This window comes from Hyperolius riggenbachi, chromosome 4 (genome assembly GCF_040937935.1).
Source record: "Hyperolius riggenbachi isolate aHypRig1 chromosome 4, aHypRig1.pri, whole genome shotgun sequence".
Taxonomy (NCBI): Eukaryota; Metazoa; Chordata; class Amphibia; order Anura; family Hyperoliidae; genus Hyperolius; species Hyperolius riggenbachi.
In genome coordinates, this window is record NC_090649.1 from 456,969,223 (window position 1) to 456,984,812 (window position 15,590).

General features: G+C 48.4%; 1 long non-coding RNA gene across 2 annotated transcripts; it reads right to left on the reverse strand.

Annotated features, from left to right (window-relative positions):
• Nucleotides 1–415: 415 nt before the first annotated feature.
• Nucleotides 416–13,364, reverse strand: LOC137570970 (uncharacterized). Of its 2 annotated transcripts, none has more exons than XR_011031259.1 (2): nt 13,294–13,364; nt 416–846 (listed from the first exon to the last, which is right to left on the reverse strand). It is a non-coding gene; the product is annotated as an uncharacterized lncRNA (long non-coding RNA). The 2 variants fall into 2 exon arrangements; XR_011031260.1 differs by lacking the exon at nt 13,294–13,364 and adding an exon at nt 3,505–3,584.
• Between the last annotated feature and the right edge of the window lie 2,226 nt (nt 13,365–15,590).

Here is a 15,590-nt window from a genome sequence, read left to right on the forward strand (position 1 = left end):
ACCTGATTGAACTATTTCCACCTGTGCCTGATCAGAAATCAACTACTGTGCCTGCACTGTATCATGGTAGGTAAGTATTTACCTCTCCGTTGTTTGGGGGCAGCCAGCACTGGACCACCGAGGCTTAGGAGGTAGGGGAAAAACTCATTAGGGGGGAAGTCGGTTAGTGTTAAGGGTCAGGTAGGGTGTTTGTGCAGGGCGGGGGGAAGTCGGTTAGGGTTAGCCATCAGGTAGGGTGTTTGTACGGGGGGGGGGGGGGGGAGTATCAGGAATGGTGTTTGTGATGGGGGGTTGGTTAGGGTTAGGCATCAGGTCGGGTGTTTGTGTAGGGGGGAAATCAGTCAGGGTTAGAGTCTGAACGAAGTTCACATGCGGGAAAATGGAAAGAATTGCGGCAAGTAGAAACATATCCTAATTATAAACTGGCAGCCGCGTTTTTATTTTTAATTTATTTTGCCTGTTTTAGCATCAGCAGCGGTAGACCGGCATCAGACCAGGTTGTTCATTTTCATCTTTTTTTCCGACCTTATTTTCCTCCTTAGAGGCTAGTAAATGAAATCCATCTGACAAAGAAACCTGACTTTCTCTCCAACCTCCAAAGTGTACAGATCTGGTAAATCCCAATTAGTGTCAAGTGAAGTTTGTTTACAGTTCTTGTAGTGCGTATGGCTGAACTGCCAGCGATCCGATGCAGGACATACTGGCAGCCTTCCCGCCACAGGCTGCCGCTCGCTCAGAAGAGATGGGGGGGACTGGCGGACTTATGCAGAACATCTGAAACAGTCGGACTCGGAGCCAGTGATGGAGACCTTGGTTCACCACGTGCCGCTCGATGGAAAACGAGGCCTGTAATCAAGAAATTCAAACCAGTCACGCTTGTCAATGGTTCAATGTTCGAGCTACAAGAAAAGAAGAAACAGATGAACGAATAATAATAAAAAAAGACAAAAACTCCTACAGGGAAGGAACAAAAAGCGGATGCCTGCGAAAAAAATATTTTTTTTACGTTTTGGATAAGTAGTAAGGAGCAAGTGTCATTTAGGGGCCCAATGGAGTTGAGTCACAAACTTTGCTTACCAAATCTCTGGGCCAGTGGAACGGGAGCAGGAGGAGCAGTGCGTGATCTGTCCCACTTCCGCTGTGTATATCAGCAGGAGTGTTCTGGAATGCGCTCTTCAGAACGTGGAAGTGTACAGTAAGGGCTGGTTCACTCTTGTTTTAAAAACGTGTCAGTGGGATACGTTTTTAAAGCTCTGCAGAAACACAGGAAGCGAATCCTATGTTTAAAATAGGAGGATCGCACATGGATCCATGTGGCATGGAAGGAAAACGTAAAGGAGAATGCAGATTTGACACTTTTTCCCGGACTGGACAGGAAAACGTGTCCAATGCAAACCTATGAGACGGGACACTGTTCGCTCTCACTAGGCTAGTCGCCACTTCCGCGTCGCCTGTTTTGTCTGCATCTCGTCGCTGTCATGACGTCATACTCATGCGTCCCACCGACCATCACCGCCGATAGCCGACAGAAGCATGGGGATTCTCCATTGGGCTGCAATAGACCAATGAGAATCCTCAGCAACAGAGATAATTCTCATTGGTTCATGCTGAACCAATGAAAATTCTCCCTGTTGCTAGGCAGAATTGGCCTGTTGCACCCTATGGAGAGCCATGCTTCTGATGGCCTCCAGGCTGTGGATGGGACCGAGTGGCGGGAAAAGTGGTGGGATGAGCGGTGGCGGCGAGATAGGTGAGCAGCCGATGCATATGTACTAACGCGATTGACGCACGGACACGGAACTTGTGTAGGCATCCAGATCAGATTACGTTTGAGATGGATCTGGAACCCGACAAGTGTGGACCGGCCCTTAGGCGCGAAAAAGGGGTTTACATTTGCGGGGGTTATGGTTACAGATGAGGAAGGGGTTTGCATTAGGGTGTAGGGTGTGGTCAGGCACAGGGGCGTTGCTAGGATCCTCAAAGATCCCAGGCACTGTTGGGTACCCGTGTGTCGCGTGACACGCACTGTACTGGAAAAATGTGTGGGTATATACCAGAATGTGGGTGTGGCCATGGGTAGAGCCAAGTTTACATTACCTTAGTAGCGTTGTAAGTAGGCCAGCCCAGTGAAATGCTGGATAAAGCACCCTTTGCTTTAATAATAATAATAAAATATGCAGCATATTACATAAAAAGGCGGTGCCCCTTAACCATAACTAGGCAGAGGTACCTGGCTTGCGTGCTGTGCTGGCTGGCCTGACTTCTGTGCTGTGCTTGCTGCTGGGCAGGTTGGCTGGCCTGATCCTGGGTTAGCTGGCCTGATGCCAGGTTGCCTGGCAGTCCCCCATCCCACCACAGTATTCCCTGGTAACCTAGTGGTCCCCCCCACCCCACATAATAGTCCCTGGTCATCTAATGGTGCCCCCCATAACATTCCCTGATTGTCTATTGGTCCCTTGTCATCTAGTGTTCCCACTCAACCCCCAATACTATTTCATGGTCATCTAGTGGTACCCGCAATAACATTCCCTGGTCATCTAGTGGTCCCCCCCAATAGTATTCCTTGGCTATCTAGTGGTCCCCCCCATTAGTATTCCCTGGCTATCTAGTGGGCCCCCATGCCCCCAGTAGTATTCCCCGGCCTAGTGGGCCTAGCAGGGAGCTGTAGTGCCTCAATGAGGGGGCATGCTGGGAAGTCTGTTTCATCAATAGTTTCATCAATAGGGGCATGCTGGGTGTTGTGAGGCCTCTATAGTGGGCACGCTGGGTGCTGTTAGGAGTGTTATAAGCGTCCCCCCGGCCCCGGACCCCCTTGCCAGAGTAGTGCAGTGGTCTACAGTACTCACCTCCTTTGTATGCTCTTAGAGTCTGGGGACATCTGCTATAGCCGGCACTTTTCCCCCTAGTGTCCGAGAAACAGACGCCAACTCTAGCATCTGATTCATTCTCACACACTAGGGGGAGAAGCCCAAAAGAGAATATGTCTCCAGATTCCTGAGACCAAGCGGCCAGAACAGATAAATACTGCCACCCGCTGTGCAACTCTGCCGGGGGACATCCGGGGCACCCCAGAATAAATCCGTGGCATAGGCCACGGATCTTTGGCGCTAACATTGCACCTGGTCAGGCATGAGGAAGGGGGAAGGTTATGGTTAACAGAAAGGAAAGAGAATAGAGTCCAAAAAGGGTGCTCATAGATGGGAAGAAGTGCCAAAATCCCTCATAAAACCACCGCCACACAGGGCCGGATTTCTGGAGGGGTCAAAAAGGCCAAGGCCTTGTACAGCTGCACAGCATGGGGACACCTGCACATGAAAGAGCGGTTCAATGTATGAAAGAGGGGGCTGAAAATGGAGAGCAACACGTGAAAAAGTGAAAATGATGCCCAAGGAGAGCTGTTCATGAAAGAGAGGTGCTACAGTGCATGGATGATACACATAGAAGAGGGGGCTGCACTGACATGGAATGGGAGGGGCGCTGCTGCAGATAAAAGCCACTACATACTTGGCCTAGGGCAGGGGTCAGGAACCTTTTTGTCTGAGAGAGCCATAAACGCCACATATTTTAAAATGTAATTCCGTGAGATCCATACAATATGTTTCAAACTGGGACAGTAGGGCTCGCCTCCCTGTTGCCATGGTGATGTGTATACAGTTGATCCACCAAGCAGAGGAAGTTTCAGACACGTCTTCAGCTTCTCTTGTTTTTCAGCCACATCAGCCATTTCCCCCGAAAGCCAGACAGGAGAAATACCGACTAACAGCTTGTACAATTAGCTCGCCAACTTGGGGATTGATTCACTTTGTAGGACGAGATCCCCACACTTTGGCCCAGTAGGCTTCTTGTCAAGTGACAGACAGCCTATTCGGTCAATGAAAGTGTGGGGATCTCGTCCTACAAAGTCACTGGACCTGACAGAGTGGGACAATTGGAGCAGCTGTTCGTTTTGGGGTAGCGCAAGTAAGTTAGTAGTGCATGCTACAGCAGTAATGTGCCTACTTTGAAAATGTTACTTGCCCTGTCACACTAAGCAGTGCTGCTTGAGCAGTGTAGCTTAATGAATCAACCTCTACTGATTTGTCTGTGAGCCAGATGTAGCCATCAAATAAGCCACATGTGGCTCCCGAGCCATAGGTTCCCTACCCCTGGCCTAGGGGCACAAAAGTATAAATCCAGCCTTGCTGTCGCACAATTCAAACTATTGGCCTCAGTCGGTGCCCAACTAAACCAGCACTATGCATGGACACACCCCTTTATTTGGTTATGATGTGTCTAATTGGGGGTGGACATATAATTTATTAAAAATTTTTAATCTTCAATCGTAAAGTTTAGTTTTTAAATAAAGCATACATCTCAAAAATACATCTGAACATATGGAAAACATAACTTGTGGTTTTTGTTTCGTCTTTTTTTTTTGAGAGAAAAAAAAATCTGGCTCAGGTTAAAAAGGTATTGCAGAAAGCGATCCTGATATTCTTTCTCTGGATTATTTGTAAGGTCTGGACCATGAAAGGGAATTTTCCATTCTCTTATGGTATGCTTACATTTTGCAGGCCGCGTGCTACGCCTTGGCCGATGCCCAGAGCTTTGATTGATTGGAATAATCATCAGGTTAAACTATATGGTGGGCCCACTTGCACAGACCTTGGTGGAAGACCCCCTCCCCTCACACAAACTATGAAATAAAGTTTCGCAATCCTTCATAGGAAAAACTAAACTGGTATCAGGTTTGCAATGTCATAATGGAAAAATAAACCAGAACGCCATATTATTGTTTGACTTAAAGGGATACTGTAGGGGGGTCGGGGGAAAATGAGCTGAACTTACCCGGGGCTTCTAATGGTCCCCCGCAGACATCCTGTGCCCGCGCAGCCGCTCACCGATGCTCCGGCCCCGCCTCCAGTTCACTTCTGGAATTTCTGACTTTAAAACAGAAAACCACTGCGCCTGCGTTGCCGTGTCCTCGATTCCGCTGATGTCATCAACAGTGCACAACGCAGGCCCAGTATGGTCTGTGTCTGCGCAGTACACTCCTGGTGACATCAGCGGGAGCGAGGACACGGCAACGCAGGCGCAGTGGTTTTCTGACTTTAAAGTCAGAAATTCCAGAAGTGAACCAGAGGCGGGGCCGGAGCATTGGGGAGTGGCTGCGCCAACACAGGATGTCTGCGGGGGACCATTAGAAGCCCCGGGTAAGTTCAGCTCATTTTCCCCCGACCCCCCTACAGTGTCCCTTTAAGCATCCGGTGACACAGAACAACTGCTCAAAATGATCACATCATCATCACAATAGAAAACTGTGTGATGCGGTTATAGGATAATATTTAGACACCCTGGTCCACATGAAATTAACTTTTTCTCTGTAGCTTTCTTCTAGGTAATATTTTCAAAACTGTCAATAGAATGCCCTTTAAGCCACCAGCAAGCAAGAAAATACTTAAAATAATTTTGATAGTACTTTTTTACATACTTTGTGGTATTTTTTTTCAGTTACAAAGTGATGAGAAGTTATTTTGAATAAAAGATGAAACATTATCTCATGGGAAAAATTTTAGGAGAGAAAGTTAATTATAGGCAATTGCCTTTTAAATCACCAAGTGAGCAAGAAAATACTTAAAACAGTTTTGATAGTACTTTTCCACTTACTTTTTTGGTACTTTTTTTAATTGCAATGTTTTGAAAAGTTATTCTAGATAGAAGATCTCCTAGAAAAAAACTTGAAAGAAAAAGTTAATTGCACATGGGCCCCTTTATCCCTTATCCAATTAAAGAGCCTCTGTAACAAAACAAACGTCCCCTGGGAGGTACTTACCTCGGGAGGGGGAAGCCTCAGGGTCCCAATGAGGCTTCCCCCTCCCCTGTAGCTGCAGACAATCCAGCGCTGGCTCCCCGAAGCGTCCCGCAATCCTGGCTCGACAAGCCTGACAAGGCTTGCTATATTTACCTTCCCTGGCTCCAGCGGGGGCGCTGTTGCGGCTCTCAGCATGGAGATAGGTGGAAATAACGTATCTCTGTCGAGTTCGCTCTCCTATCCAGGCGCAGGAGACTTGTGCCTGCGCAGTAGAGCGGACCGACAGCGATCGGCTATTTCCGCCTATCTCCGAGTGGAGAGCCGATACTGCGCCGGGGACTACATCCCCGCTGTTCGGAGGGGCATAGCAGGACCACCATGGGACACAGGAGGACGGGAGAAGCCTCGATAGGATCCGGAGGCTTCCCCCACCCGAGGTGAGTACCCCCAGGGGAACTTTTTAAAGTTACAGGTTTTCTTTAAGTTTTTCTCCTGAGTTGTATCCTAGGAGATCATTTTTCATCTCATCTAAAGAATAACTTTCCAAGGCTTAGCAATAAAAAAAAAAAAAAAAAGTATTAAAAAGTACATAATAGTAATATCATACTTATTTTGACTACTTTCTTGATGGGAGCTTGAGACCCCTTTTACACTTGCGCGTTGCATCACCCTTGCGTTATGCTCCCCGCCGCCTCCCGGCCGCAAGGGCAAAGCAAGTCTATGGAGACTTGGTACGCTGGAAGTATCAAAGTCGCCGCATTCCCAATGCAAAGTCTAGGATCCGTTTGCATCCATTTGAATGCATTCCATTCAGTTCCAATAAACAGAATGTTTTTATGTGCTGTGCGTAAGGAGCCAAAGGCTGTATTTTCCATTTGTCCTGTTCATTAAAGTGTACCCAAGGTGACATGTGACATGATGAGATAAACGTGTGTGAACAGTGCAAAACACATAAAATATTTTTGCTGCCCGAAAAAGTTAATTTTCAGGCACAGAAGTGACAGCTTCTCTCTTGGCAGTACCTTTTTGGGAATTTAGTAAACCTCAATGATAAGGAAATTACAGCCATAAATGTTTTCCTGGCAGAATACAACTTCTAATGCCAGGTACACACTATGAGATTTTCAGGCACATTTACTGTCAGATTGATTATTTCTAACATGTCCAATCTGATTTCTGATCGATGTCCTATCATTTTCTGATCGATCATCGAATGTTTATCATTCACATTGATCTGACAGTAAATCTTCCAGAAAATCTCATAGGCCCAGTGCACACCAAAAACCTCTAGCAGATCCACAAAACGCTAGAGGTTTTTGAAGGAGATTTTCAGAGCGATTCTAGGCATGTTTAGGCCCCATTCACACTCAGAAGCGCAAAACGCCGGCAATTTTTTTCCGGCGCTTTGCGGGAGTGATTTTTGTGCGGTTTCACGGGGAAATATCACTGGACAGTGCAGCGATTTCTCCGTGATCGCATTTAGCTTCTATAGCATTGAAACGCGATCGCCGGGAAATCGCCTGAAAATGGTGCAGGCTACACGTTTGCGTTTCGCAATTTTGAGCAATTGCGGCGATTAACGCAAATCGCCCAAGTAAGAACGGGCCCATAGGGTTTTAATACACTAACGCTTTCAAAAGCTCTAGCGTTGGAGCGTTTTGCCAAAATCGCCGACAAAACACTCAAGTGTGAATGGGGGTTTTCTAAACATGCCTAGCGTTTTTTGGAGTGTTTTTGTAGCAGATTTCATATATTGTTACAGTAAAGCTGTTACTGAACAGCTTCTGTAACAAAAACGCCTGGAAAACTGCTCTGATCTAGTGTTTTTCAGAGCGGTTTGAGCTTTTCCTATACTTTACATTGAGGCAGAAACGCATCTGCAAACCGCAAAAATTCTGCAGGAGCCACGTTTGCGGTTTGCTAAAAACCTCACTGCTGGTGTTCACCATCCCATTGAAATACATTAGCCAAGCGATTTCACAGGCGGCAGCGGTTTTGAAAACGCTACCAACTTGGTGTGTGTGTGCACCAGCCCATAGTGTGTTTAGGGCAGGGCATTTAGAGCATTAGGGCAGGGGAAAGATAGGAAAAAGGTCAACAGTTCATGTATTTTAACTCTGGGGGCCATATGCAATTCACTTTTTCACCTGAGTTTTCTCCTGTGTGATATTTTCACAACTTAAAGGGACACTGTAGGGGGGGTCGGAGGAAAATGAGTTGAACTTACCCGGGGCTTCTAATGGTCCCCCGCAGGTATCCTGTGCCCGCCCAGCCACTCACCGATGCTCCGGCCCCGCCTCCAGTTCACTTCTGGAATCTCAGACTTTAAAGTCAGAAAACCACTGCGCCTGCGTTGCCATATCCTCACTCCCGCTGATGTCACCAGGAGTGTACTGCGCAGACACAGACCATACTGGGCCTGCACTGTGCGCTCTTGGTGACATCAGCGGGATCGAGGACACGGCAACGCAGGCGCAGTGGTTTTTTAGACTTCAAAGTCTGAAATTCCAGAAGTGAACCGGAGGCGGGGCCGGAGCATCGGTGAGTGGCTGCGCCAACACAGGATGTCTGCGGGGTACCATTAGAAGCCCTGAGTAAGTTCAACTAATTTTCCCCTGACCCCCCTACAGTATCCCTTTAAAGGATACCCAAAGTGACATATGACCTGATGAGATAGACATGTAGAGTGCCTAGCACAGAAATTACTATGCTGTGCTCCTTTTTTTCTTTCTCTGCCTGAAATAGTTAAATATCAGTTATGTAAGTGGCTGACTCAGTCCTGACTCAGACAGGAAGTGACTACAGTGTGACCCTCACTGATAAGAAATTCCCCTTTTTACCTTTCTTGCTCTCAAGAGCCATTTTCTGCTAGGAAAGCATTTTATAGTTGCAATTTCTTATCAGTGAGGGTCACACTGCAGTCACTTCCTGTCTGAGTCAGGACTGAGTCAGCCACTTACATACCTGATATTTAACTCTTTCAGGCAGAGAAAGAAAAAAATGAACACAGCATAGTTGTTTGGGTGCTAGGCACTGTACATACAGATGTCTATCTCATCGTGTCACATGTCACTTCGGGTATCCTTTAAATAAAATGCTTTTTGCACCACCAGCAAGCAAACAAATACTCAGAATGATTTAGACAGTGCTTTTTTACCCACATTTTGGTACTTTTACCATTGCAAAGTGCTATAAAAGTCATTTTTAGGAGTAAGAGGACAGATCTAATTCTTTATCTCATTAGTTTATTTCCACATCTGGTTCAGTTCAGTGTTGTAGTGTTGTTACATATGAAAACCCAATCAAAGAAAAAAAAATCCCTGTAAATCTCTGGCCCTCTTTCTGTCCACATCCAGACTTTTCTCGAGAAGGTCACCTACAATGAAATTCTACAGTCTGCTCTTTTCACGACCGACTTGCGTCCTCCATAATCGCAACTTTGCATCAGATAGTGTTTAATATTTTCTTTCCCTTCCGTCGCACCGTGACGGCTCCCCCATTAAGAGCCATTATTCTGTAGCTCAGTGGCTTCTCCACCGCCAAGCTAATGGACAAGACACTAATGACGGCGGCCGTCAACAAAATCGCAGGCGGGCGGCTCAGGAGGGTGACAGCACGGCGTCGTCGGATTCGGAAACAGATTATCATCCAGTCAATCACGGCGTGTTTACAAAAGGGGCCGATAGACGTTGTCCCGGAAACCGGTTGACGAATCGAGTCTTAAAAATGACATATGAATATTTTAGCGCGATGCGAATGACGAGGCAAATGGGTGACGGTGGATATTTTTACATGCGGCGTTGCATAATGGAACAGTCCGCGCCCGGGTGCTCATCTCCATTTGTCAGACAAAGAGAGTGAAAAATAAAAAGTGCATTTGGGGGTTAGAAGAGGGGAGGAGAGGTGGGGGGTGTGGCTGGTGGGGGAGTGGTCTCACTCCTCAAGGTCAATCAGCGGCAAGGATGGAATTCTAAAAGCTGCAATTTAACCATGCGTGGGAAAATAATGTCTTGAGACAACAACAAATAAAACCCCACCTACTTATTCTAAGGTTTTACGCATACATAATAATCTTCTGGTCCTAAGCAGATTCTAAAATTATTTAAAGCAGACTTGAACTCAGAACTTCCTCTCTGCTCTAAAACATAAGCAACAGCATAATAACCTTTAAAGAAAAACATGTATTTGTTACAGCTAGTCAGCTAATACAAATCCTGCAATAAATCTGCACCGTTTCTACTTCCTGCTTTCATGGAAGCAGACATACAGATCACATCCTGTATCTACAAATTAGCTGCTCTGCAGAGGCAGCCGGCCAACTGACACAGCTGAGAGATCAAATAACACCTTGTGATTAGTCACAGATGAGGGGGGAATGAGACAGGCTAAACTCTCTAAATACATACAGGGTGCATTTCTCTCTGTTTTCCTTCTGTCCTGTGCAAGAGTTCAGGTCCACTTTAAATCTAACGTCAAGTGTGAGACCTGGAACCCACTAGAAAGTGCAAAGCACTATTGCAATTGCTAGCGATTTGTGATAGCGTTTTGCAAGTGATTTTGAGAGCGATTTCCCTGGTTCTATACAATTCATTTGAATGGAAACGCTCCCAAAATGCTGCATGTCCTGCAATTGTGATTTCCTTAATCGCAATCCCTCTAGTGGAATCTGTCCCATCCATTTACATTGGCAGGGCGTTTAGTAAAATTGCTAGCGATTGAAAGCGTTCCCTAAACGCTCAAAAAAAAGCTCCAGTGGGTTCCAGGCCACAATGCACAATAGTTTCCTTTTTTTTCATTATTTATTTAACAAAAAGGAAGCCAAATTGGAGAAGCTTTGTGTTAAAGTCTAAGTACACCCCATGATTCAGTAGCTTGCAGAGCCACCTGTACGAGCAATGACATAAAGGGAACCTTAAAGGGGAGCTGAAGAGAGGTATATGGAGGCTGCCATGTTTATTTCCTTTTAAGCAATACCAGTTGCCTGGCAGCCCTGCTGATCCTCTTCCTCTAATACTATTAGCCGTTGCATGCTTGTTTCTGGTGTTGTTCAGATACTACTGCAGAGAAATAGACCAGCAGGGCTGCCAGGCAACTGGTATTGATTAAAAGGAAATAAATATGGCAGCCTCCGTATACCTCTTACTTCAGTTCCCCTTTAACTACAGGTAAAAAGAAAGAGTTTCACTTACCTGGGCCTTCTACCAGCCCCCTGCAGCCGTCATATGCCTGCACCATCCTTAAACGATCCTCTGGTCCCCCGCAGCGGCTAAGTTCCGTTTTCGGCGACTGTCCAGTCTCCACAACACTGACACTGCGTCAGCACGGCCCTGACCACGCACGTCCTCACCCACGTTTCAGAGCTGTGTATGCGCAGTACGAGATTTCTCATATTGCGCATGCACATGACGGCGATGTGAGCCAGGGCGCAGTGGTCCGGCGTCTGGCCTGTCGCTAAAAAACGAAACTTGGCCGCTGCAGGGGAACGGAGGATCATTCCAGGGACTGGGTGCAAGTACTGTGCCATGTGGTGTGTGTGTGAGTACTGGGTGTCAGCTATAGGGTGAAGGGGTGCAGGTACTGGGTGTCATGTGGCTGTTTGATGCAAGTACTAAGTGCCATATTGGGGCCGGATGTGAGTATTGGGTGCAGGGTGCAAGTACTGGGCGCTTGCTATAGTGTAGGTTACTAGTTGAGTGTAATGTGGGTGCTGAATATTGGTGGCATTGCTGTGGGTGCAGGGGGTGGGAGATCACTGTGGGTACTGCTATGAATGACATAGTTGCTTCTAGGGGAGGTAGAGGTTAGTGTGGTTGCTGGGGGAGGTAGAGCTCAGTGTGGGTGCTGGGGGAAGGGTAGGTCACTGTGGGTGCTGGGGGGGAGTAACTGTGGGTGCTGTGGAAGGTAGAGGTCAATATGAGTGCTGGAGGAAAGGGAGGTCACTGTGTGTCTTGGGGGAGGTAGAGGTCATTGTGGGTGCTGGAGGAAATGGAGGTCACTATGGGTGCTGCTGTGAATGGCATAGTTGCTGCTAAGGGAGGCAGAGGTCAGTATGGGTGCTGGGGAAAGGGTAATTCACTGTGGATGCTGTGGAAGGAAGAGATCAGTATGGGTGCTGTAGGAAGGGCAGGTGACTGTGGGTGCTGGGAGAAGTCAGTGTGGTTACTGGAGGAGAGAGTGGATGCTGGGTGTTGGGAGAGGCCACTGTGGGAGCTGGCAATGGGAGAGGTCACTGTAGGTGCTGTTTTTGGGTTGGGAGGTCCCTGTGGGTGCTGCAGGGGACAGGAAGGTAGCCACTGGGGGAGGGAAAGATCACTGTGGGTGCTTGGGGAGGGATAGGTCAGTGTGGGTGCTGGGGTAGGCAGGATCACTGCTAGAGCTGGGGAGGGAGAGGTCACTGTGGGTGCTAGGTGGAGGGAGAGGTAACTGTGGGTGCTAGGTGGAGGGAGAGGTCACTGTGGGTGCTGAGGGAGGGAGAGGTCACTGTGGATGCTAGGTGGAGGGAGAGGTCACTGTGGGTGCTAGGTGGAGGGAAAGGTCACTGTGGGTGCTGGGGGAGGGAGAGGTCACTGTGGATGCTAGGTAGAGAGAGAGGTCACTGTGGGTGCTAGGTGATGGGAGATATCCCTGTGCAGGGGCGTAACTAGAAATCACTGGGCCCCCCTGCGAATATTTGGATGGGGCCCCCCCCATAGGTGCCAAATAATCGTAATGGGGCAGCATTTCACTGTAAATTAATTGTAAAGTGGGCAGCATTTTACCAGACAATCGTAATGTGGGCCAGAAAATCGTAATGTGGGCGGAGTTCACCAGAAAATCGTAATGTGAGTCTTTAGAAAATCATAATGTGGGCAGAGTTCACCAGAAAATCGTAATGTGGGCACCAGTCACCAGAAAATCGTAACGTGAGCAGCAGTCACCAGAAAATTGTAACGTGGACAGCATTCACCAGACAATCGTAACGTGGGCAGTGTTCACCAGAAAATCGTAATGTGGGCCAGAAAATCGTAATGTGGGCAGCGTTCACCAGAAAATCGTAACGTGGACAGCATTCACCAGAAAATCGCAATGTGGGCAGCAGACACCAGAAAATCGTAATGTGGGCAGCAGACACCTGAAAATCCTAATGTGTGCAGCAGACACCTGAAAATCGTAATGTGGGCAGAGTTCACCAGAAAATCGTAATGTGGGCAGCAGACACCTGAAAATCGTAATGTGGGCAGCAGACACCAGAAAATCGTAATGTGGGCAGAGTTCACCAGAAAATCGTAATGTGGGCAGCAGACACCTGAAAATCGCAATGTGGGCAGCAGACACCTGAAAATCGCAATGTGGGCAGCAGACACCAGAAAATCGTAATGTAGGCAGCAGACACCTGAAAATCACAATGTGTGCAGCAGACACCTGAAAATCGTAATGTGGGCAGCAGACACCTGAAAATCACAATGTAGGCAGCAGACACTAGAAAAAAAAATGCACCTGTGAAAAAAAAACAATTCACTTACCTGACAGAAGTCTTCTCCTCTCCTGGCTCGCAGCTCCCCGAGTCCTCCTGCAGCACATCTCCCGCGCTGACAGGCAGAGTGCAGGGCTATGGCAAGATGGCTGCCGAAGCCCTGTACTAGAGACACAAATAGTCTCCAGTGTAGGGCTTCTTCGGCGGCCATCTTGCCGTAGCCCTGCTCTGCCTGCCGGAGACTATGAAGGCTGTTGGAGCGGAGCGGGGCTGCGGGGAATGAACGGCCAGTTGAGAACCTTGCTGGGGGGTCCAGAGCAGCGCTCCCCCCACGCACAGTGAGCGGGCCCCAGAGCAGCCCCGGGCCCCCCTGCGGCTGAGGGGGTCGCATCCCCGGTGGGTACTGGGGAGGGAGAGGTCAGCATGGGTCCTAGGGGGAGGGAGAAGTCACTGTGGGTGCTAGGTGGATGGAGGGAAAGGTCACTGTGGGTGCTGGGGGAGGGAGAGGTAACTGTGGGTGCTAGGTGGAGGGAGAGGTCACTGTGGGTGCTGAGGGAGGGAGAGGTCACTGTGGATGCTAGGTGGAGGGAGAGGTCACTGTGTGTGCTAGGTGGAGGGAAAGGTCACTGTGGGTGCTGGGGGAGGGAGAGGTTACTGTGGGTGCTAGGTGGAGGGAGAGGTCACTGCGGGTGCTGGGTAAGAGAGAGGTCACTGTGGGTGCAAGGTTTAGGGAGAGGTCACTGTGGGTACTAGGTGAAGGGAGATGTCACTATGGGTACTGGGTAGGGAGAGGTCAGTATGGGTCATAGGTGGATGGAGAGGTCACTGTGGGTGCTAGGGGAGGGAGTGGTCACTGTGGGTACTAGGTGGAGGGAGAAGTCACTATGGGTGCTGGGGGAGGTAGAGGTCAGTATGCCACACTAGGATTCCTGTTTGGGCCTCTTCACTTCAAAGTGTCCCAGGCGGGGGCGGAGCTTCCCGCGGGTGGGCGGGGCTAATCACGGTCGGGGCGAGGCTTATTTTGCGCGCCGAGAGGGGCCTTTTTTGAAGATTTTAAAAGGGGGGGGGGGTGCCTGGGCACCCAGAGCACCCCCCTCTGCACGTGCCTGCTTTGGGGTACAGATGAGCTCATGTAAGAATGATGGCAAGATGTCCAGATCCTATAGCTACAAAAATAAGCCCAAATCACGATCCCTCCACCACTGTGCTTCACAGTTAGTATGCAGTGGTTATGATGATAGGCTGGGGGGGGGGGTGGGGGGGGAGTGGCAGAAGTTTGGGTGGATCCAACTACTAACCTTCCCTTTCTCTGATTCTCCAGATCAGGTGTTTATGTGGCTACACATGTTATAAGTGTGTAGATTCTAATGGCCACACTTGTTTTAAGAGCCTTGTGAGATGGGCCCCCAGGCTGTGAGTGAGAGTGTGAGGGTCACCAAGATGAGGCAAGGGAAAGGGTGTGAACATTGGAGCCATGATTTGTAGCCACGCCCCTGTGTGTGAGTTGGGATACAGTGGGGCATACCGATATTCTATTATAACGGATGTTAAAATATAAGTAAAAAAAATTCTATCACCGCTATTTCGCACCGTTTTTTCCTCGTGCCTCTTTTTGAAAGACGCCTTTCTAGTCGCTAATGAACCTGATTGATGTTAGAATTTGTCTTGTTGTGGGTTTTGTCTGGCTTTACAGAAGAACATTTAGCGGAGGAACTATGGTCACACGTGGAGTGATGGTCTAGTTAACGGCCTCCGTCAGGTATTTATTGCCTGCGAGGAAAGATGGAGCGTTCCCAAGAAATACGGCCGTCACCACATAAGTCACTGTCATCCACAGACAGATGTGACCAGAAATGTATGACTACAAGCGGCCCATAAATCTCACGCATCCCAATGCAGTTTGGGGCCGGGAAGCGATTAGTTCTTTCAGAAACGCGCTCTTTTCACCGCTGACCCTACAAGCACCATCGCTTTTAAAATGGAAAATGTCAGAGAGGTTTTGTTTAAATAAAATTCTCAGAGTTTAGGATGTAAACGCGTCCAAAGAATGTCGGCTAAAAATAGTGAGATAGATAACACGTTATACACGCGGGAGTACATCTTGCAGCTGCTGCCGAACGGCGGTGGACAGTGTGCGTACCTGGGGGCATTGCAGGACCTGGTGACAGTGTGGGTATATAGGGGCATTGCAGGACCTGGTGACAGTGTGCGTACCTAGGGGCATTGCAGGACCTGGTGACAGTATGGGTATGTAGGGGCATTGCAGGACCTGGTGACAGTGTGGGTATGTAGGGGCATTGCAGGTCCTGGTGACAGTGTGGGTATGTAGGGGCATTGCAGGACCTG